General features: G+C 36.3%; 1 protein-coding gene across 2 annotated transcripts in view; it reads left to right on the forward strand.

The window, feature by feature from the left end:
- The window catches only part of Peak1 (pseudopodium enriched atypical kinase 1), a 220323-nt gene that overhangs the window by 98830 nt on the left and 97549 nt on the right, over positions 1-23944 (forward strand). For both annotated transcript variants that reach the window (XM_028865038.2, XM_028865040.2), the window contains one exon: positions 7898-8055. The gene's annotated coding sequence lies outside the window, so the exon portion shown is untranslated. The remainder of the gene's footprint in view (positions 1-7897; positions 8056-23944) is intronic.

Here is a 23944-nt window from a genome sequence, read left to right on the forward strand (position 1 = left end):
TTACTTATTGTAGTTCTTGGTCAATGACTACAATATGTCCCTTTCTGAGAATGTTCAGTTAAATGTTATCATACCACTTCTCAGAAGGTGTAGTTTTTTTCCACTGTGTCAGTTTTCGTTTTGCTTTTGAATTTTGGTGTGTGTGTGTGTGTGTGTGTGTGTGTGTGTGTGTGTGTGTGCGCGCGCGCGCGCACGTGCTGTGGTATACTTGTGGAGGTCAGAAGACCACTTTCTGAAGTAATTCTATGGAGTCCTCTACCATGTGAGTCCTGGCCATCAAACTCGGGTCATCAAGCTTAGTGGCAAGTGCCTCCACTCCCTAAGCCGTCTCTCTATCCTGCCCTTAAAAAATAATCTTTCCCTTCTTTCTCTCTGAACTTCCTTTTGGGTAAATTCTGTTGTTCTGTTTGTAAGTTCACTAATGTCTTTTTTCTTCATACTACTACTTTTCCATTTCATGCAATTTCATATTAAATCTTAAAATTATCTGTTTTGAAAATCCAATTTTACTTAAACTCATCGTATTCCTGTTTTCATTTATATCCTGGAATATATAAAGAACATAAGTAAAATATTACTTTATATGTTGTTGCTTGCTAATTCTGTATGTCTCAGTCTCTGCAGATTGATTTTTTTTTTCTGGTTTGAATCACAATTTTACTGCCTCTTAGAATATTCAGTAGTTTCATTAAATGAAAAATAGTTGTGAATTTTATATTCCAAAGTTTTAAATTTTGTTTCTTTAAAGAACATTGGACTTTCCCTAAAAGACCGTTTGCTAATTGCAGACGACTTTGTTCCTTTCTAGACTCTCTAGTCTTAGATGACTTCCACACGTGTGCAGAGTGGTCTTTTTTTTCTAAGGCTGCTTTCCCCCTGTTTCTGTGATGTGGCCCACTTGGGGTCCTCCTGGTTGCCTTGTGTATTCAATAAGTTTTCCCCCTCACAGTAGAGAGAATTTGTTGATTTTCTGCCCAGTGTCAGCTTTGAAAATCAGTTGAAAATTTTTTATATTTCCTTGGATTCTCATCGTTTCAGGAAATGCTACCCTTCTTATGAACAGGTGTTTGTGTAGCTGACACTCAGGGATCCTGGTTCCGATTTCATGAACTCTGTGAAACTCTGCTGCAGAATTCCAGCCACCTTGGCCTGCTCACCTGTTCTGCTAAGTAAGCTGGATTGTGAGGCTCTTTTGGGTTCTTCCTTACTGTGTAGTTAGTGGAAATTGCCTCCTGCCCGAGAACCATCTGTTTCCTTTTTCTCTGCGTTCGTGGTCCCCACACCTATGTCTTAAATGGTCTTTTTCTATGTTCTGTTCTATGTGGGGTTCGTGTGCAGTGGGAGAGTTGTTCTGGACATGCTTACTCTCTCATGGTCTAAAGCAGAAGTTAAATCATTCTAGAATGAGTTTTAACACCTTTGCAAAATTCCAAAGCTCTCAAGAAACTACGTTTTCCTCACTATTGCTATGAATAATCTTGTGTTGTGTCTACTGTGGAAAATATTATTTACATTTTAGCTCAAAGAACTCATTACAACTTTAAATCAGAACTGGACAGAAAAAAATGTTTCATACCTAACAAATTTTATAAATTAAGGAAAAAGTTTTCTTGAGAATATAAAACTGACTTCATATTATTGGATAATAACTGTAAATATAAAAATTCTATAAATATAAAAATATTATTTAATATTTTCATAAAAATATAAAGGAATAAAGTGACGGGTAAGGACTAAAATAAGCTACTTGATCTAGAGTTGTATTTATTTAAAGTTTTTTCATACAATATATTTTGATCGTGTTCCCCCCCACACACACTCCTTCCACATTTTCTCTACCTCTTCACCCTCCTAACTTCATGTTCTCTCTCTCTCTCTCTCTCTCTCTCTCTCTCTCTGTCCCTCACTCTTTTACTCTATCCAAAGTACAAAGAAAGGAAGAAAGAAAAGAAAAATTAAAGCAAAAACCCACAGAAAGAACCAATGAAGGCCATTAGTATTTGAAAATACATTTCTTGTGATGTTAGAGGGTAGAGATATTGAACTTAGATTATGTTGGGAATGGGCAAACATTAATTATAAAGGCAGTTAACTTACTATGCTGTCATAACTCCTCACCCCTTTCCTTTTATAGTTCAAAAGCAACCATAGATGATATGTAAACAAAGGAGCTGGCTGTGTTCTTAGAAAACCTTATTTATAGACAATGAAATTCAAATCTCATATAATTTTGATGCTCAAAATATTCTTTTTGCTTTTTCCAATTGTTTTAAAATATAAAAACTATTTTCAGCTTGCAGACTATAAATAAACAGGTAGCAAGTTGGCTTTGGCTCATAGTCCATGGCTTTGACAGCGCCTGCCCTGTCTGATTAAAGTTTCCAGTAAGATGCTGGATCCCCAGTAGATTGATGCATTGTATTTTAGTTGTGATATTTTTACTTGAAATTATTCCCTATTATTAAGTTGAATAGTAAAGTAAAACATGTTTGGACCTGTACGACTTTTGAGAGAGAATATAATGCCAAAGGTTATATCAGAAGCTGGGCATTATGGCATGTGCCTGTATACCCAGCTATTCAGGTGAGCTGAGGACTTTGATATCAACCTGAGCAGCATATTGAGTCAGTCAGTCATTCTCTGTCTGTTTCTTTCTATCTCTGTCTCTGTCTCTCTCTCTGTCTCTCTTTCTCTCTCTCTGTCTCTCTTTCTGTCTCTCTCTCTGTCTCTCTCTGTCTCTCTCTCTCTCTCACACTCTCTCGCTCACTCACTCACTCACTCAACTCACTCACTCACTCACTCTCTCACTCACCAAACAAAAAATTGCACTGAGATCCTCAGCAAGCTAGAGAACTGGCACTAATATCTAGCTCATCTCTCTACCAGCTTGCATCTTGTCTCTATTTAATCATGCACAGCTAGATTCCTTTCTCCGTGTTGTGTTTTAGTGTGCCTATTAATACAGTTCTGAAATTAGCACATATACATGTTCTAAATTTAATTATCATATTAGTTACTTTTATCATTGTACCGGCAAAATACCTAGTGAACGCTGCTTGAGGAAGTCAGAGCTTATTTTGGCTCATTTTTGAGGGTATAATCTGTTGTGGCAGGGAAGGCGTGAAGGAGAGCATTTGACATCTGGTTACATTGCATCTTCTGTCAAGAAGAGAGGTGAACCCTGGTGCTCAGTTCGCTTTCAGTCCAGGACCCCATTCCTTAGAATGAGGACATGGATGTTTTGAGTAGGTCTTCCCACCTCAACCTAATCTAGAAATTTTCTTACAGATTTTTCTCCTGGGTGATTCTAGACCTGTTGAGTTGACATGACAGTTACTGCTAGCCATCACAATTATTTTATGGTGAAGTTGGCCTGGATTTAATGAACAAAAAGTTCTTTTTCATATGATTTTTAACTTCATGTTAATTGCACTTACAAGATTCTGGATTTTCTACTCTTGATTTTCAATCCTGGACCAAAGCTTCCTTTCATCATTGCCTGCTCTTCTGGAATGTCTTCCACAAAACTCTGTTGGCCTGTTAGATAGAATAGGAAATATATTGTAAACCCTTGACTATCCTGAACTGATTTTGTAGACCAGTTTGGCTTTGAACTCAGAGATCTGCTTACCTGTGCTTCTCGAGTGCTGGCATTAAAGGCATACACTACCACTACCTGGTTTACAATATGTCTCAAACAGAATTAATATTTATAGACTTATTTTATTTGGTGTTATGTCCATAAAGTTTTTTCAAGCCATACTTTTGAAAGCATAATTCATTACTACTTTTTAACATGTATGTCCTCCATACAAAATTCTTATTAGATGGTTTCCACTTCGGTTTGGCTCTTTTTCTTCAGTTCCAACTTGGACATCAGTTACTTGGAAGGCTGTTTTTAATGCACTATCCAAAGATTGCATCTCTAGCAGGCTGTGTTGGTTCATGCTTATAATCCCAGCACTTGAGAAGCAGAGACAGAGACAGAGGCAAAAAGATAGCTGTTAGTTCAGGGCCAGCTTGGTCTGCATAGTGAATTCTAAGATAGCCTGGAATTGCATAATGAAGCCATATCATAAAAACTTTAAACAAATAAATAATGCACCTCCAACTTATAATTTATACTTGACACCCAATTTTATTTTTTCAGAGCATTTATTACCATCTGAAACTTGCTGTCATCTTCCTCTTCTTCCTCCTCCTCCTCCTTTTCTTCTTCTTCAGAATCTAACTATGAGAAGAAAGTTCTTGTCTTTACTTAAAACACTGACTTTAACCATAGCGGGTCCTAAATATGTAATTTATTTATATGTGGTTAGTTGAAAAATGAATAAGTAAAATTTGTGCTGATATCTAATATGCTAACATGCATTATAAATCTTCAAACAGTGCAGTGAAAATAACTGTCCACAGAAATGTTTATTCTTTAGTTATTTTAGAACTGCTAGAGTTTATTTATATTTTCTCTGTTTTATAATATATTTTCATAAACAAGTTACAAAAATAATTTATTTCCTGAATCATTTAAGAGTAGCTTACTAACTTTGGGCCCATTAACTATGAATACTTTAGAGCAGTGGTTCTCAACCCTTGGGTCAGACTCCCTTGACAAACTTATCTCTGAAAATATTTACAATTTATAATAGTAGCAAAATTGTAGTTATTAAGTAGCAACAAAATTTTATGGTTGGGGGTCACCACATATTTAACTGTATTAAAGGGTTGCCACATTAGGATGATTGAGAAATACACTCTGTTAGAGTATATTTTCTATAAAGACGTTATTGTATATATACAATTACATAATAATTTTTTTATAATAAAGTTTTGTTTTGTTTGGTTTGGTTTGGTTGGTTTTTTGTTGTTGTTGTTTTTTGGTTGTTCGAGGCAGGGTTTCTCTGTGTAGCTTTGCACCGTTCCTTGAACTCACTCTGTAGCCCAGGCTGGCCTCGAACTCGCAGAGATCCGCCTGGCTCTGCCTCCCGAGTGCTGGGATTAAAGGCGTGCGCCACCACCGCCCGGCTATAATAAAGATTTTTAATTCTACATGTTTAGGTTACTCCTGTACAACTCTGTACAAGCTCTGGAATTTGGTGCTGTAAATTCGCAGAAAGCAGGGAGCCTCAAAAATGTACATATATATTCCTTTTAATTCATTGGCTGACCCTTATCTTCATGTGTACTGACGGGCACTCCTAGGATATAATGGAAAATAATAGATTGTTGTTTTGTTTTGGTTTTTCGGTTTTGTTTTGTTTTTCAAGACAGGGTTTTCCTGTGTAACAGTCCTAGGTATCCTAGAACTTGCTCTGTAGACCAAGCTGGCCTCAAGCTCACAGAGATCCACCTGCCTCTGCCTCCCAAGTGCTGGAAAATAATGTTTTTAGTGGAAACTCTTGAACAGGTATTTCTGATCAGATATGGAATTTGAGACCTTCCAAGATAGAATTATTTTTTGTTTGTTTTTAAAATACAACAGATTTTTCCAATTCAAGCTCAGAATGTTCTACTTTAGAAGTACTATGTCCAAGGCTTTCAGGATTTATCCCAGGATTAAGGGAAATACTTAAAAATATCCTCCCTAATAAAATAAAACGTAAGTTTCCAGAAGCTGAAGGTGTCAGCTGTTATTTACTGCATTTTAGAAGAGAAATGAGCATCATTCAAAGAAAGATAAAATCTATGGTGACTACAACATATTATCCATATTGTTCCATGTATATTAAAAGTTGCCGTGCATGTGATGACACAAAAATAAATTATCATATAAGAGAAAAATGAAAAATCTAGATGAAGTCAATAAACAATAACTTAGAAATCAGCTATTGTAAGTATGGCTAAAAAGCTTAAAGGGGGCCTGTGAAATGGCTCAGTGGTTAAAGGTGTTTGCTGCCAGCCCTGAAGACTTGAGTTTAATCCCTGGGACCCTTGGACTAGAACAAAGAACAGACTCGTGCACGTTCTTCTGTGACCTCCACATCCAGACTCTCTGGTAAAGGTGGAAGCAGGGGAACCAGTCCCATGAAAATGTCCTCTAGCCTCTGCTCAGCTGTGTTTTGCAGCCCTTTATTTTGACACAGGGTCTCCTTATGTTGCCAAGGCTGGTCTCAAATTGAAGCCTTGAACTTGAAGTCTTTGTACCTCAGTGTCTTCAATAGTGGGACTACCATATCCAGCTTTAAAAAGGTCTTACCTCAAAAATTTGTTTTCAATGAATGTTTCCTTTGGAAATAAAGATAAAACAAATACAAATTCAGACAAATGAAAAATTAGGTAGTCCATTGTATACTATTAATAATGTACACTATTAAAATGCTAAGAATTTTTAAACTGAGAGACAATGGTATTAGATAAAAACTTGGGTCTATGGAAGAGATGAAATATAAAAGATCTCTTTGTTGCTTTGTTAGATTGTGGTTTTATAATGCACATAGAGTTTAATATGTGATTGCAATATACAAAGGAGGAATTACGGTATATGGCTGATATTTCAAGATTCTGATTTGCTCATTTAACTTTAAATAAATTGTGATAATTTGAGAATTCATGTTGTAATCTTTATGCCATTAAATTAAGACAGTGAAAAATACTAAGATTAAGGCAGTGAAAGAAACAAAACAAAAAAGGAACAGAAACAGAAGAAATAGGAAACATTTAAATGGTAGTTTTGAAACCAAGCATTTCAATATTAAATATAAGTAGACTAAACTCTCCATTAAGAGTCAGTTTCAGAGTGCATAAAGATTAAAGATCCTAACTATATCATATCTACAAATCAGACATTTAAAATGAGAAGATTGAATTATTCAAAATTTTTAGCACTTTCCATTTTGTTTTCAGGTGAGTGTTCCTTGACCATATTATAATAGGTCATCTGCAAGTCCAAGAATAAAATATTCAGCAAAAAATAATTTTGGAAACTTATTGGCAGGTACTGTAAGAGTAGCCAAAACCTATCTTTGGGAAATTATTTTTCTGTCACTGTGTACTTTTTCATACTCAATTTTAAAAGTAAAATAGCATAAAGTACATTTTTTATTTTTCTTTTTTGAGGACTTACAGTGGAAAGAAAACTGAATAATTTTGTCACTGTTCTTCAAGACCTACATATTTTTGTAATCCCGACATAGTGCTTAATATTGTGTCACATTAATGTTATAAACACTATAAAAAATTAAGAATACTATAGCTATGTTCAGTTTAGATAACATTTGATAGAGTACTTTCAAAAACTTCTCTTTTTTAAAGTGCTTTTTAAATTTTAAAATGTATTGGAGGATTTAATTTTATACTATGTAAGCCTAGCCTTTAATAGCTGAGCCATCTCTCAAGCCCCAGGAATCATTTTAGAGCAATAATATTCATCTTTCAGTTTCTCTTCCAGTCATTTTTCTTTTATTGATGTTGTGCAAAAACTATATTGCAAGTTTGGAACTCTTACATTAGATTCCCAAGAGTCAGAAGTAGGTAAAAATTGTATAACTATCTTCAGCCTGTTCTTAAATATATTTTATGCTTGAATTTCAAATTGCTAACTGGCTAATTAAATACTTGCATTTGGAGATAGCTGGAGCAAATATTTCTCAGTCAATAAATACCAACATGTTTGTTGTAAAATGAGTCTCAGGACGATCAAATAAAGTTTTATAAAAACTTTAACATCTGTATTTTTTAGGTTCTTTAAGATATTTGGTTTGTAATAGGACAGGGGAGTTCTCAAGTGTGTGAGGTTGTTTGTCTCCACCTAAATAAGAAAGTTACTTGTTATGTTAATTAGGTGACTCATAACTGTGCTTAGTGGGGGTAAATTCAGAATATCCAAAGACAAAGAACAGATTCCCTGTCTTTTAAATTACTTGGCCCTTGGCTTACATGTTTTATTTTTTTTCTCTTGCAGTAAACATTGGTATCTATAGAATACAGGAATGAGAGGCAAGGAAGAAAGGACATTCATCATAAGAAGATTTGAATCACTTGGGAACTTTAAAGAAATGTAACACCCGCTGCTAAAGTACCTTGGTCACCAGAATGAGCGAAGTGCTTCAGGGTTAAATGGTAACCAGAGTTCTCCTTTCATGTTGTACCACAAACGTTGTAAAGTACTGGAAAGGACTCCTTTTTCAGTTTGAATATTGGCCGTACCACTGCCAAACTGTGGATGAAACTGTTGTTGCTTTTTGTTTTTTGGTTTGTTTTTTTGTTTTGTTTTTGGTTTTGGTATTTTTGAGATAGGGTTTTGCAACGTAGCCCTGGCTGTCCTGGAACTCTCTTTGTAGACCAGGCTGGCCTCGTATTCATAGAGATCCGCCTGTCTCTGCATCTTGAGTGCTAGGATTACAGATGTATACCATCACCACCGCCTGGATAGAAAACTGTTTATCTCACAACCTAACTTTGTCAGGCTTCTTTGGTTCTTAATGTTTGTTCAAAAGAATTATTGGGTTCTTTACTCCAGATTCTTGACAAGAATCATAAGTTCATTTGAAAGGAATATGATCTATACTGTCTGTCATTCAAATATGTTTTTCCTTTCCAGCAAATAAGCCCAATGCCCTAAAGATTTGGTAGTTCTTTTCATACACAATTACCTTCTGAGTTTTATTTTAGTTTCTTTACTTGATATCAGGTCTGTTCTTTCATATTTGAAGTTTAAATGTCATATTTATTTTCTTTTTTGACCCTTTCTACCTTAAAAAAAAAAAAGAACAAAAAAATAGAGCATCCAGAATAGAAAAAATGAAATTTGAAGAGACTGTGAAGTTTTTGTCTTTTGATATTTAGAAGACTGATGGCAAGCATGGCTGGAAACATGTTTGGAAAGACTGGGGTAGTCAGTTCCTTAACTCTTGATCTTAGGCCAAAATTGTTGGAATGCATGTTTAAAAAGATTCATACATTTGCAACTTCTAATGATGTCTGAGCCATACCTTTGTATGTGGTCTGTGCATACAAGTGTGTGTTTGCATACGTGTTCCCACAGTCAACATCAGGATCTAGCTCAGGACTCTTCACCTTACTTACTGAGCAGTATGTGGGTTTCTTTTCTGTTGCTGTATTAAAATACTCTGACAAAAGCAACCTAGGGGAGAAAAGGTTTATTTTAAGCTCTCAATTTCACATTAGAGTTTGTCATTCAGGAACTTGAAATAGCCAATCACATCCACAATCAAGAGCAGAAAGAAAAGAAACACAGGCATTCTTATGCTCAGCTCACATTCTCCACTCCACACAGTTCAAGATCTCCCTGCCTAGGGAATAATGCCACCCTATAGTGGGTAGGTCTTCTACTTCAATTAATGTACAAAAATGTGCCCACAAGCTAGCATGATCTGCACAGTTCCCGAAACTGTCTTCCTGGGAGATTCTAGATTGTGTCTAGATTCTAGATTGTATTTAATTGATAGTTAAAATTAACCTCCACAGGCAGGAGTTGAACCCAGGTCTTGCCAGTTCAGCAAGGCTTAACTAGCCGGTTTGCCTTGTGTTTGTCTCCCAAACCCTGGGATTACAAGATGGCTGCCATGCCTCCACAGTGTTTATGTGGGCACTCTGAATTTGAATGTAGGTCTTCATGCTTACATAGCAAATGCTTTAAGAGCTGAGCCAACTCTCTAGCCCCTAACTGTAACTTTTATTCACTAGTTGTCATTTGATTTTGAGTGGTAACCATTTTAAATTCTCTAGTTCTACTTGTAGTTAGAGCTTTTCTATGATCTTGTCTTTCATAGCGATTTAGTCACATTTATCCCTTTGTAAATGTCCACTTAATTCTTTCTAGTCTTCAACTATTATTAAAAAAAAAAAAAAAAAAACACCTGAAGTTCTAGAGAGCAACCTTTCAAACACAACAGAAACCAGAGTGTTCAGTGTTCACTTATTCAGGTGTAATACATGAAAAGCAATCAGGTTTGCTTTGTTAATAAAGTAAGTTTATTATATTTTAGTATATCTATTTCTATAATCTTTAATCATTTTATTACCAAATGAAAACCTTACAACATTGTCATATTTTATTGTGATATGTTTACCATATTTTATAGAATTCCTAATGCTATTTACATCCATTTCTTAATGTTTCTCAGTAACTTTGAGTAGGCTCATTAAAATTCACAGTATCAATTGTACTTTTCTAATCATTAATTGGCACATTTTAAACTCCTAGATTTGCTATCATGGTTAAAATATTAACAGGGGAACAGTTTAAAACTTTACTTCTCTACAAAGTAAAGTGAAAGAATTATGTTATTTGTTCCACTTACCCCAGTTCTGAAGTTATGTACCATGTCCAAGAGATACATAGACCATCTACATTTATATAGTATGTTTTTGGCCCATCTAAGCCAAATGTTTCAAGTCTACAAACTGAAAAGATTTGGAATTCTATCTTACATAACTAGAAATTTAAATTTTCAGTTGAATAAACTGTCATGGTCCCTTTAGAGAAGATAAAATGTAAAGGTTGACATTCTGGCAAGGTAATATTAAGGTTAAGGTTAAGTCAGGCTTAACTTTAATGCTTAATTAAGTCAAGCATCCAGTTTTAAGTTCATTTGGTTAGCTGTAAGCTGTGATCCTTGTGGATAGTTAGAAAAAGAGTACACTGAAAAGCTTTATCTGTCTTGAACCTTACACTTGTAAAGTTTAATAGTCCTTGAAAGCATCCATTGCAGTACTTCTTATTAGGAAAACCATCCATATAAAAAGAAGCTATGTTTAATTTGCTCAGTCAAAACAACTTAAAATAATAGTAACTAGTGTTATTGAATGCTTACCATATGTCAAGCATTAACATTAGCTTTTAATTTGCTGTATATTAGTTGCTTTTCTATTGCCATGATAAAACACCATTGTCCAAGGCAACTCAGAAAGAAAAAAAAAAAAAAGAGTTGATTTGAGCTTATGGTTCCAGAGAGAGTTCATGACGGCAGAGTGAAGGCCTGGCAGCAGGAAGAGGAAGCTGAGGGCTCACATCTTGAACCACAAATAGTAGTAATCATTGAGAACAGCCTTGAAATGGCAGTACTTAAATTCTCAAAGCTGGCCTCCAATCACATACTTCCTCCAACAAAGCCACACCTCCTAAGCCTTCCTTTCCCCAAGGAGTGCTACCAATAGGGACCAAATATGCAAGTGCCTGAGACTATGGGAGACATATATTTCTAATTGTAAAAAATGTTTACAGACACTATATTCTGATCACAATTCCCCTCCTCCAACTGCTCCTAGATCCTCCCCACCTCCTCACCCACTCTTGACCTAACTTTCTCTGTCTCTTTAGAAAACAAAGATGCGCCGGGCGGTGGTGGCACACGCCTTTAATCCCAGCACTCGGGAGGCAGAGGAAGGTGGATCTTTGTGAGTTCGAGGCCAGCCTGGTCTACAGAGCAAGATCCAGGAAAGGCGCAAAGCTACACAGAGAAACCCTGTCTCAAAAAAAAAAAAAAAAAAAAAAAAAAAAAATTAAATAAAAAAAAATGCAAACAAATAAACTAGAATAATTATAGTAAAAAGAAATACACACACACACACACAAAAAAAACCCCAAAATCCATAACAGTACAAAATTGGAAACCATAATATACAAGCAAAATGCCAGTAAAACAAAAACAAAAACAAAAAACAAAACAAATGCCTGAACAAGCCAATGTGAGAAAAAACATCTACAGAAATACCAGGGTTTGTTTTGTGTTGGCTATCGCTTCCGGGCATGGAGCCTGCTCTTAAGTGTGACTGATGTACGCAGTGAGACTCCACTGGAGCGAGCTAATTTTTCCTTTCCAAGTGAATGTCAGTTGGAGATAGTTTCTTGGTTGGGGTGAGAGCCTGTGTCCATTTCTCCATTTCAGCACTGGGACCCTATCTGGCTTGAACCTGTGTAGGCCTTGTTCCTGCTGCCAGTCTGTGAGTTCATATGTGCATCAGTCCTGTTGTATCTGGAAAACACTGTTTCCTTGGAGTCATCCATCCCCTGTGGCTCTTACCATCTTTCTGCCTCCTCTTCTGCATAGCTTCTTAGCCCTGAGAGAAGGTATTGATGAAGACCCCATCTCATTTAGTAGTGTTCCAAAGTCTTTCACTCTCTGCACTTTGAGCACATCTTATTCAAACCGGCACATTCTGCTTTGGTCTATTTAGGTTGTTTTAAAACAAAATGCCTGTCTCTAGATGACTTATAAACAACAGAAAATTGTCTCTCCCACTTCTGAAGGCACAAATCCATTAATCAGACACTTTCCTCCTGACCTAATTACCTATCAAAGGCCTCACTTCCAAGTACCAAAACATTGTCAACTTAGAATGAGAGAGAGATCTAAGTGTTGATTCTGTGACATGTGCATTATCCTTAACTCTCATGACCCTACTTGACTTGGGAATTATTGAAGAGTTCCATTTTACTTTTATGAGAAACTTATTCTCAAATAAGTTAATTAAATTGACCACCATCAAATGACTAGTTAAAGGTAGGGCTAGGTCTGCCTGACCCTATACCCTGAACTCTTAGCTGCACGTTCACTCTGCTTGGACTTTATCCTGCTTTATAAAGATGTAAACAGAAATCATACCTAGTTGTGCCTATGGAGACAGTATTGCTATTAACAGCTTGTTGTTGCAAATCAGTAAAACTCTCTTGAAGGTGTAGAGTTGGTTTTTCTGCAGCATCTAATTTATCAATAACTTGAGATTCTTTTATTTCCTCAATAACTTATACATACTCAGTATGTATAACTATAGATAATTATCTTAACTGTGGACAGTTGAGCAAGATAATCACCAAAATGTCAATAATGTTGAGTAACAGGCCTGTGGCTAGTTGTACATGCCTTATACTATTATAGAATTTTTTAATGTTTTGCATCACCTTGTGCTTTAAATATCATAAAAGAAATGTTATTTTTATTTTATATACAAATAGAACAAAAAAGCCAGTGATATTCTCTAAGTCAGTAGTGGAGATGAGCTCTTGAGTTACGGCTTTGTTCTTTCCACAGAGCGAGCCACTGATGTCTTAAGTCCTGTTGTGTTTTGGAAGAATGTGACTCTATCATTGTTTAGTTGTCAGATGTATTTTCCAGACTTTTGTTGGAAACAAAACAACCATATCCATGGGCATATCTACTCTTAAGTTTTTGAAATTCTTTGCTGTTGGGATAATTGCATCAGAAATGCTTTGCATTCAATTACCAAGAAGTAACTGTCTCACATAGAAAGTCTGCTCCCATGCTTGCATTCCCAGCCAGACAAAGCAGAACAGTAAGTCCTGTGCAGTAAGACGGCAGTCACGCTGTGTGGGAGCAGTTCACCTCTGATAACAACGGTAAAATGACCCTGACATTGGATGTTTCTCTGGACAGCTTTTGAGGGTTGGGTTGGGTTTGATGCTATTTTGTTGTCGTTTTTAAGTTCTTTTAGAAGTGACTTCACTTAGTGCCTAGCTCTCAGGTAAGGAGTACTGGAAAAGGTCAGGACCTGCAGCAGTTGTGACCGAGATGATTAATGTGGATGTTAAGGACACATTTTCATCTTTTGATTCATTGTGCCAACTGCAATTAGCAGTAAATGTTGAAGCTAATTAGTCAGAATATCTCTAAACATATGAGTGATGGAGGAGAACAATAAATGCAGATACCACTTCATTTCTGTTTGAAAGGGAAATTCATTCTCTGTTTTCAAATGTTTTCTTTCATTATTTTATATGTATAGGTACTTTCTCTGCATGTATGCTTGTACACTATGTGCATGCTGATGCCTGTGAGGGCGGGAGGAGAGCATTTGGTCCCCTTACAGATGATCATAAATCACTATGTGGGTGTTGGGAATCTAACCCAGGTACTCTGGAAAAAACAGCCAGCTCTTGTAATCACTAAGCCATCTTTCCAACTCATCCTCCATCTTTGTAAATGGTGAAAAATTGCAGATGTGCAGAGGTTCTTGCAATTCGACAGTCTTTTCATTCACAACCCCAGTAGTACTTTAATTCTGGAGTAATGTCCAGGTATTAGCAGCCAAATAAAGGGGAAAAGAAGTCCCATTCTGGTTTGTTCTTTTTGAAGAATAGCAATTCTGGTACGTGGCCATCACAACAAACCCATCTAAAAATGCCAGTTACAAAAATGAAAAGAAGCTTATCACTAAAGAAACTTGTTTTTCTTGGAGTCAGGTCTAGCTTTTGTTCTCTTTTATTGGTTTGCTGTATAGAAAAGAAAAACTAAACACACGCAAAAAAAAAAAAAAAAAACCAAAAACATTCAGGTGCTATAGCACACACTAATGATATACTATAGCTCATTGCACATCCTGTGCCTAAAGGAAAACAAGACACAGAACCTTTGTTTTGATGCAAAGAGAAGGAAATGCCATCAGTATCTTTATATCCAGATTGATTTTTTGCCTGCTTTTTCTTCTGTTTTCCACTGTACATCTGCCAAGAATGTAAAGACACTAAGGCTCCTGGATATTTATGCTGTCTCCCCCAATTATCAGGCAGGTATTTGCAAACTAAAACAGTCCCAGTGAGATTCTACTTCCCACTGATGAGGATAGCTATAATAACAAATATTTCAGTTACTCCTTTTAATGTGTGATGACAGAAGACAAAAGAAAATAAGCTTTGGCAGGAACATAAAGAAGAACTTTGAGCCTTATGTATTGCTAGTAGAAATATGAAATATTTGTCATTGTGTAAAAGGTTGGTGTTTCATCACAAAGGTAAGAGTGGAATTGCCATATGACACAACTGCTCTTATGTTTGGTACACATTGAAAAGTATTGAAAACTGATCTCAAACATTTTACACAAATGTTCACAGCAGGAGTATTCACCAAAGCCAAAAGATGGAAACCATGTGAGTGTCTACCAGCAGTGTTTGGGTTAACCAGTGGTAAATTAGTAACAGAAAAATAATCTGAAAAACCCTTAACTATATAGAAAATAAGGTCTCATATAGTTTAGAACTTGCCTGCCTTGACCTTGCCAAAGATGATCTTGAACTTCCGGTCCTCCTGCCTCTACTTGAACTTCCGGTCCTGCCTCTACTTACTGAGTGTTAGAATTACAGGCATGTGCTGTATCACCTGCAGTCTTTAGTGCTAGTCATCAAACCTAGGGCTTCATGCATCCTAATAAGCACTCCACCTACTCAGCTATTTTTCCAGCCCTAGCAGCCTACTTCTAAATGACTCACGGGTCCAAGAGGAACTCAAAGGGGAAATTATAAAATATTTTTAATTTCATGGAAATGAAACCTCAGCATCTCAAAATTGTGGGCTATTGCTGAAGCGGTGTGAGACTTCAAGCATTAAGTGCTTAATTAGCAAAGTAAAAGGGACTCAAACTAAGAACTTAAGTGTTTATGTTATGAAAATAGAAAAGGCTGACTAAATTATACCCAGAGCAAACAAGGAAGGAATTAATGAAGAATAAAAATTACTGAAATTAGTAGAAAACAAAAACAATAAAATTAACCAAAAGATGAGTTTTTGAAAGGATGATTAAATTGTCCCTTTGACCCAGTTAATGGGGAAAAGAAGCCATAAACCACCAAAAGAATGAATGGGGAAATAGCACAGATCTTACACATATGAAAGGACAATAAAGGAGTTCTATTAACAAAACATTATGCCCATAAATTAATAACCTTAAAAGGAAATATTTCTTGATAGACCCTAAAGAGTCTTGTAGGTATTGAAGAAATTAAAATTGACATTAAGTTTCCTATTAAAGACAATTCTAGGACCAGATGCCTTTTGCTAGAAATCCAAATCAATAAAATATTTAATAAATTATCGATTCTATTCTAATTTTGCTAAAGTTTTGCATTTTTTAAAAACTTAAAAATGTAACTTTATGTATATGAATGGTTTTGCCTGAATGTATGTAAGTATGTTACATGCCTGCCTGGTGCCCATAGAAACCAGAAGAGGGGGACTGCAGATACCCTGGAACTGCAGCTACTGATGGCTGTTAGTCAGCATATGTGTGCTGGGAACTGAACCCTGGTCCTCTGCAAGAACAATTGTAGTTAACTGCCAAGCCATCTCTCCAGCCCCACTTTCTAACTCACTTTATGAAATCAGGATTGTACCAAACATGTTAAATAGATTACTAAAAAGAAAACTAGGGCTGGAGAGATGGCTCAGTGGTTAAGAGCACCGACTGCTTTTCCAGAGGTCCTGAGTTCAATTCCCAGCAACCACATGGTGACTCACAACTACTTGCAATGAGATCTGGTGCCCTGTTTTGTCCTGCAGAGACACATGCAGGCAGAATATTGTATGTATACATAATAAATTAATAAATCTTAAAAAAAAAGAAAGAAAACTAAAGCTATGGGCACAGAAAATCCTCAAGAAAATACTAGCAAATCTAACCCAACAGCAAGTAAAATTGATAATACATTATGTCTAAGTGGGCTTTATTCTAAGAATTCAGGTTCCTTTCATCTTCAGGGGGAAAAATATCAATACAATTCTCCATCTCGACAAATTAAAAACAACTCTGGTATGATTGTGTATCTTAGTAATTAGGTACTTCTCGTCATGGTGTTTCATGTCTATAATTCCAGACACTTTGAAGGCCGAGGTAGGGGGATTGTTACAAATTCAAAGCCAGCCTGAGATACAGAGTGAGACCCTGTTTCAAATAACAACAACAATAATTAGATACCATGTCAGTTCACTAAAAAACAATGGTCTCAGCAAACCAGGAATAGAAGAATGTCCTTCATTCTTGGCAAAGGACATATACATGTATTTGATAGCCGGCATACTTAAAGGTGAACATCTGTCTGCATGCTTCTTTCCTAAGATTGGAAACAAGGCAAGGATGCCATAGCTATCTCACCAAAGAAAACAAAGCTCTCTGTATTTGCAAATTAAATCATTTTCTATAGAAAATCGTAGAGAATCTACAAAAAAGTCTAGAACTGACAATAATTGTAATAGCAAAGCCTCACAATTCAGCATCATATAAATATCAAATTTCTGCCTGCTGTTAATAACTAGAAGTTGAAAATATATAAAACAGTAGCACCAAATATCTGAAATACTCGAGTATAAACTGAAAACAGGTATTGAGTCTGTGCTGAAAACCTATACTCACTCATGAAGGAAATCAAATGAGACCCCAGTGAATATAGATTCTGTGCTCAGCGTTTGGGACAGGGCGTATGTTAATGATTTCAACTGTTCTATTGACTAAATGAAATCCAGTTAATCCTAGTAAGAATTTTTTGTAGTAATTAACAAGTGCATGCAAGTGTATGAGTATGTGTTTGTGTGTGTATGTGCATATGTGTGCATGCACAGGTGAATGTGATGCTGGGAATGGGCTTTGGACCTAAGGCCTGTGAATATCCTAGGCAAGCACTCTAACACTAAGCTACACCCCAGCCCTCTTTTCACTTTTATTGTGAGACAAGGTCTCACAAGTTTCCCAGGATGCCTATCTGTCTTGCTGCCTCAGCTTGCCCAGTAGCTGGAATAATAGACCTGTGCCACAGAATCCATCTTATTTAAGCTGATTCTAATTTTGGAGAGCTGAACATGGCGGCACTTGCCTATAATCCAAACTCTTGGGAAGGGGTGGCAGGAGGATCAGGAATATTCAAAGCCATCCTTAGCTACATAATGAATTTGAGGCCAGCTGGAGCTGTGTGAGACCTTCTCTTAAATATACACAAGCAAATAATAAATAAACAACATTTATTTGGAAAGAGAAACTAAAACAATATAACAAATTGATTGAAACAAAATTGGAGAGTTCACACTATCAATTCAAAGACCAGCTAGGAAACTAAAGTAACCAATCTGTTATTGTTTAAAAGTCCCCTAGATCTGTGGATAGAATAAACCATTTATAAATACAGAGAAGGGGAGAAAGAAGGAAAGAGAATCCTTTTTTTTCCCCTGGTACTTCCGAGACAGGTTTCTCTGTGTAGCTTTGGAGCCTGTCCTGGATCTCTGTAGACCAGGCTGGCCTCGAACTCACAGAGATCTGCCTGGCTCTGTCTCCCCAGTGCTGAGATTAAAGGCGTGTGCCACCACTGCCCAGCTGAGAATGTATTTTTAACAAAGTGCAGAGATAACCCATTGAAATAAAGGTCAGTCTTTAACAGCCATTCACTTAAAAATTAAGCCAAATTTGGCTCTTTGGTTCATATTTTGTCATAGAACTTAGGGATAAATGAGGGGGCAGGAAATAGAAGAGATTCACTTTTTAGGAGTTGGGAGATGGGTGCTGCAAGGTGAGTAGAGTATTAAAATGATAAAGGATGTATTGCAACACAGTTAATTCTTCTGACTGGAACATCACACACTGAAAATGTACCAACATTTTTGAATAAATATTCTAGCTTATTAAGCATCTCAGTGTCCAAAGAGCACTGTATTAGATGGGCTGGGCATATGTACCTATATGAGGAAATCATCCATACAATAACAAAATAGAGATAAATGCTATCTTAGTGTGATGAATAGCCAGAGGAGGGAACAGCAGAATCACTTCATGCTTAGTATGTTTCCGTAGGCTCAATCCCACCTCCACCTCACCCTCCCCTTTAAGCTATGCCTGCCAGAGAGGACTAAGAGCTAGGAAATTCTAAGCACTTAAGAATGTTAATTGATCCACTATCCCTTAGAAGACTTTGGGAACTCGTTAATTTGAGGACCAAAAACCACTGTGGCATCTTTCTCTTTTGCTGCCACTACATTTGAGATAATTACCTCAAATTCAAGAGGACAAGGTGAAGGGACCCTTTGTTGCTGTATGAAGTCAGTAGTCTTTTTCTTGCCTCTAGCTGCTAGCCATTCTATATAAATTACATCAGATTAGGAAATTAGCAAAAGGATTCCTTTTGTGATCGCCAATACTCTGTTGGAAGGAAAGCTGCTTCCCCCCAGAGCAAAGCTCCCATCATACAATGTGCTCATGGAAAACAGAAATAGGAATTGTATCTGATCACTTAGGTCAGGCTTCCATAGATTTCCAATGTACACTCTCATCTCTCTCCAAAGTTATTCATTGTAATGTGTACTCATCCTTTTCCTAAAGCAAGTATTTTTCCCGTCTTCTATCACATAGCTAGAGCCTTGGTGGAAAGTGCTTTTCCATAAAAAGAACTGTTCCACCTACTCTTCAAATGCCACTGATTAAGAAAGCCATTGATTGATTTTTCCTGGAGAATAATCTGGCTTTCCTTTGAGAATGAAAAAGAAAAAAGAAAAATAATGGGATGTAAAGAGTAAAGATGACTATGTGTTATGAGAAAAATGTTTATGCAGTTGCCATAGAAACAGCATGTAGGCATTCAAAGCAAAGGCTTATATCTGTGTATTTTTCAAATATAAATCAGATATGGGTTGTGTTTATTCTCTCTCTTAGCCTAAATTTAGTCTGACACATATGGTTATGTAAAATATGCTCCTGCTTTATTACATTTGCTTAATGTTTGCAGGGGTCTAGAAATACATGAACTGCCATATTTTAAAATCATATACTTGAGGCATAGAAATAACATTTTGTGTGATAATATTAGCAGGTATCCAAATCAAGTCAAATAGCAGCACAATCACAATGCCCACTGCTGTGCAGTTCTGTGAGTTTCATCATTAACAGAGCTAATTAATTTTTCTTCATTGAGATGTCTTCACAATGTTGGACATAACTGATACTAGCTAATTATTTTTGGGTGTTTCAAATGCAGAAATGCACAATTTGGTTAATTCTTTATATATATGATTTCCTGTCTCAGGGTACAAGGCTCAATAGATGACTATTAGACCCTTGGTTTGCCAGAAGGTTATTGTCTGAAGTTCCATGCTTTAAAAGTGAGACATGGTTTTCAGAATTTGAGAAAAATCTTCAGAGAACTTATTTTGTGACTGATTCCAAAGGCAATACAGAATATGCAGTCCCTACCTGCAGTTACTGCCTTTTAATGGCACACTAGAAGCGCTGTAATAGGCTGCTTTCATAGGAACTCTAATTACCCACTTGTCTCTATTACTGTAGCCTTTCATGCCAGCCTTGCAGTCATCAGTTTATTACTCTGTATTTTTCCCTCTCTAATATTTCCTCAAAGACATAGTTAGTGCATCACTTAAGGCATAATATCTTATTAAAGCAGTAATTGTCTATATAGTTCATAAATATAATAATAATTTAATGAGGCCAAATAGCTGTACAGATTGAACAATGAGAAAGGGCTAATCAGAGAAAGCTTTCCAGTGGAAATTAGATTTAAGTCAAAATTCAAAGACACATTTTTTTCTAGGCAGTATTTTGACAATGTATATTGAGAAAAATAGAAATACATATCCATTATCCATATATAACATATATCCTTTAAATCAAAAGTTGTTCTTCCTCAATCTATCTTAAGATAACAAAGGTATGTGCAAAGATTAAATTAGAAGAATGTGTACTACACCCTCTTTGTAGCAGAGAAATATCGGAAACATTTTAAACATGTGGGTGAATAAAAATCTTAGGGTAAATTTGAGAAATGAAAGAGTATAGAACTATTAAAATGATGTTATAGGAGAATATTTGTTCACATGGAAAAATGCCTGTGATATATTGTTTAATAAAAAAGTTTCTTTGGGAATCTATTACATCAATGAATCATTTTGAGGAAAACTGACATCTTTGTTGAGTCTTCTAATTGAAGAGCATAGTATGTTTTCCATTTATTTAGGTTGTTAAACTTTTATTAGTGTTTCAGTTGTGTGTGTGTATGTGGGCATGCATGCACATACTGAGGCAGGTCTTTCCTTGTTGCCCAGTCTGTCTATGAACCCATATCTTTTTTTTCTTTTCTCAGCCTCTCAAATAACAGAATTAAAGTATGTGCCACTGTGCCTAACTTATCAGTGTGGACTTCTCAACATTCAACTCCTGTACTTGTTTTCTTAGTTGTATATCCAAGGATTTACTCTTATTTATTTGTTTGTTTTCTGAAGACACTTTAAAAAGTTTGTGTAGTTGTCCCTGATTTGGTTTGGGTGTTTTGTTCGTTTGTTCTTTTGACACAGGGTCTCTCTGTGTCACCCAGGATGACCCTGAATTTATAGAGCTCCTGCCTGGGATGTAGGCTGTACCACCTTGCCCCACTAAACGGTATTTTTACTTTCCTTTAATATATTACCTGTGTGTAAAAATGCCGTTGATTTTTGTATGCTGCCTTTGTATCCTAAAATCTTCAATTAGTCATTGTAAAAGTGTTTTTCATATTTAGGTTTATGAAAAATATTGGTGACTGTATAGCCATGTTTCATACAAATGACATCTTTGTTTTCAACAGTTTGCCTCTTTTCTCGGCCTTTCTTCCCTGTCAGATACTTAGTGACAATGAGAACAGGGGCAGTGGCACTGCACTCACCCGTGCCTGCTCTCTTCCTCAGCAAGGTGAAGGCAGTCTTAAAACGGGGTATGATACTGGCTGGGTTGGAGACTGCTTTGTTTGCAGATGCTCTTGAATCTTGAAGAAGAAATTCCTTTTATTCCCAGGGTGCCGAGCATTTTCATTATGATAGATATTGAGTTTTATAAAATGAATTTTTTGTATGAATTTATATCATAGATTTTCATTTTGTGTTTTTAGTATGGCGAGTTACATAGGGTAGTAATTTAATATTTAATTTTTATTACTGAAATGAATCTCACTTATCTGTGATATGTTATTCCATTTGTGTATCGCTGGAATATCTCATAGGAAAAATTTTGTGTTTATGTTTGAGGGATTTAGTCTATGATTTTGATTAATTTGGTTTTTTTAATGCTGTTTGGCTCCAAAGAGTTAGTTCAGTAGTTAAGAGCACTTGTTATTCTTGCAGAGGATCCAGGTTCAATTCCCAGCACCCACATGGCAGATCACAACTGCCTGTAACTCCAGCCCCAGGGGAATCCAATGCCCTTTTCAGGCCTATGGGGGCACCAGGCAGGCACATACATGGTGCATGTATATATGTGCAGGCAAACATTCGTGCATATAAAATAATAAAAACTTCTTAAAAATTAATAAAATACTATTTTGATTGGTAAAACAGGATAAAGCAGGTCTCATAAAATGTATTGCAATTCTTTTTTTCTTCTATGTTACCTAGAATAGATTCCCAGAATTATTGTAAATTCTTCTAAATGTGTGATAAAGTTAGTCAGTGCTACTTCATTTAGTCCTGGGGTTGGGACTGAATGGGAAATGGGTGGATATTAAATTTCGTGTAAAGATTTATTTTTAGAAATATTTATTGGGCTTGGAAAGTAGCTAGGTATATAGATTGTTTGATCAGCATTCATGAAGCCCTGGGTTCAGTCCCCAGTGCCATATAAATCAAGCATGGTGGTACATGCCTATAATTCCAGCATTCTAGAGGTAGAGGTGCTAAGATTAGAAGTTCAAGGTCATCTTCGGCTGCATAGAGAGTTCAAAGCCAGCCTGGGCTACATGAAACCCTGTCTCAAAAACACTTAGAAACAAACAAACAAAAAATTATTTAATTTAAAAAAAATATGTATGGTGTACATGCATGTATACATGTGCAAATATGTGTATATGTGTCTGTAAATTGTCTATTTTTCTGATTATCAGTTGAACACTGTAAGTCACTATAATTTTTTCTCTGGGGTCAGTGTGCTTTTGTATTTCTTACACTGTACCAACCCCTTCACACACTCAGGGATTTCACTGATAAAGAATGGGTAGGTGTAATGTGTATTAACAAAACATAGTGGTTAGAAAGAAACTTGCTGAAAAACAAGTACAGTAATGGTGCCAAATGTTTCTTGTCAACGACAGACTAATACCTAGTAGTAGTCCTTACAAGACGGCATTATTTAGTGAGTCTGTTTGTGTAAGTATACTACAATGCTTACACAGCGAGAGAGAGCTCTTTGCAACACATTTATCAGAATGTAGACTTGTGAAGCTATGCATGGCTGCTTTGCATAATGACATTTCTACAACATTATCATGCTTTTCTCCCCCCCCCCAGTCTAATTCTAAGTACATATTTTACTTCTTTGTTGCACCCCAGAAGCACTTAAACTACTTCTGTTGTTGTTATCTCCTTCCCCTCATCCCAGCCCTTCTCTTCCTCCTCCACCTTCACATTTCCTTTTGTTGCAGTGGTGGAGATCTAACCCAAGGCCTCACTCACACTAGACAGTTACCACTGAGGTTTGCACCCCACCTCACTCCCATTACTTAATCCAGCCCTCCATACTGCCCTTTAAAAATGGAGGTGTTTGAGCTCTAGCTCACATTTGCTAGCATCTATAGGAATGTTACTTACCTGTCTGTAATTTGAAAAATATTACAGGTCACAGTAAGAATCATTAAAAATTGAAAACTTATGAAGAGCAGTAAAATAGAAAGAAACACATTCTTCAGTTAGCTATATCTGAGACCAAAGTACAGATATTCCACAACATAAGGGCATGACCTAGACCAAGAGTAAGGCTGAAGATAATTGTCTGATCTTTAATTTCCATGTCTGTAAAGTAGGAATGGTAATTCTTTGTAAAGTAGTGGAGAATCAAAAGAGCAGGTGGTAAGTGCTTTACATACTGTTAGTAGTTGTCAGTATTATAATTCTAGTAACAAGAATTTATCCTAAGTTTCCATCTTCACCTGTAAAGGTGAGATGTTCTTTACAGCATCCCTTTCTACATCCCAAGGGATATTTATGCACAACTTCCCATGACACCTTTTTATTAGATCAATGTGCTCTGGTCTTTGAACTTTCCCACAGCTTTATATTTACAGGGCTACTTAGGAAAAGTGGCAGAGAAAGTGGGTGGCATTTTGGTCCTCAGTTCCCCAATATACTTTGGAGTAGCCAATTATTTTTGGAGTTTCAGAAGCATTCTTTGTCTTGTTTACAAACATGTATATTGATGTTATTATGAACTTGGACTGTGGGCGCCCAGCTGAGAAACCTGCTCCCAC

Source organism: Peromyscus leucopus, chromosome 7, assembly GCF_004664715.2.
Source record: "Peromyscus leucopus breed LL Stock chromosome 7, UCI_PerLeu_2.1, whole genome shotgun sequence".
Classification (NCBI taxonomy): domain Eukaryota; kingdom Metazoa; phylum Chordata; class Mammalia; order Rodentia; family Cricetidae; genus Peromyscus; species Peromyscus leucopus.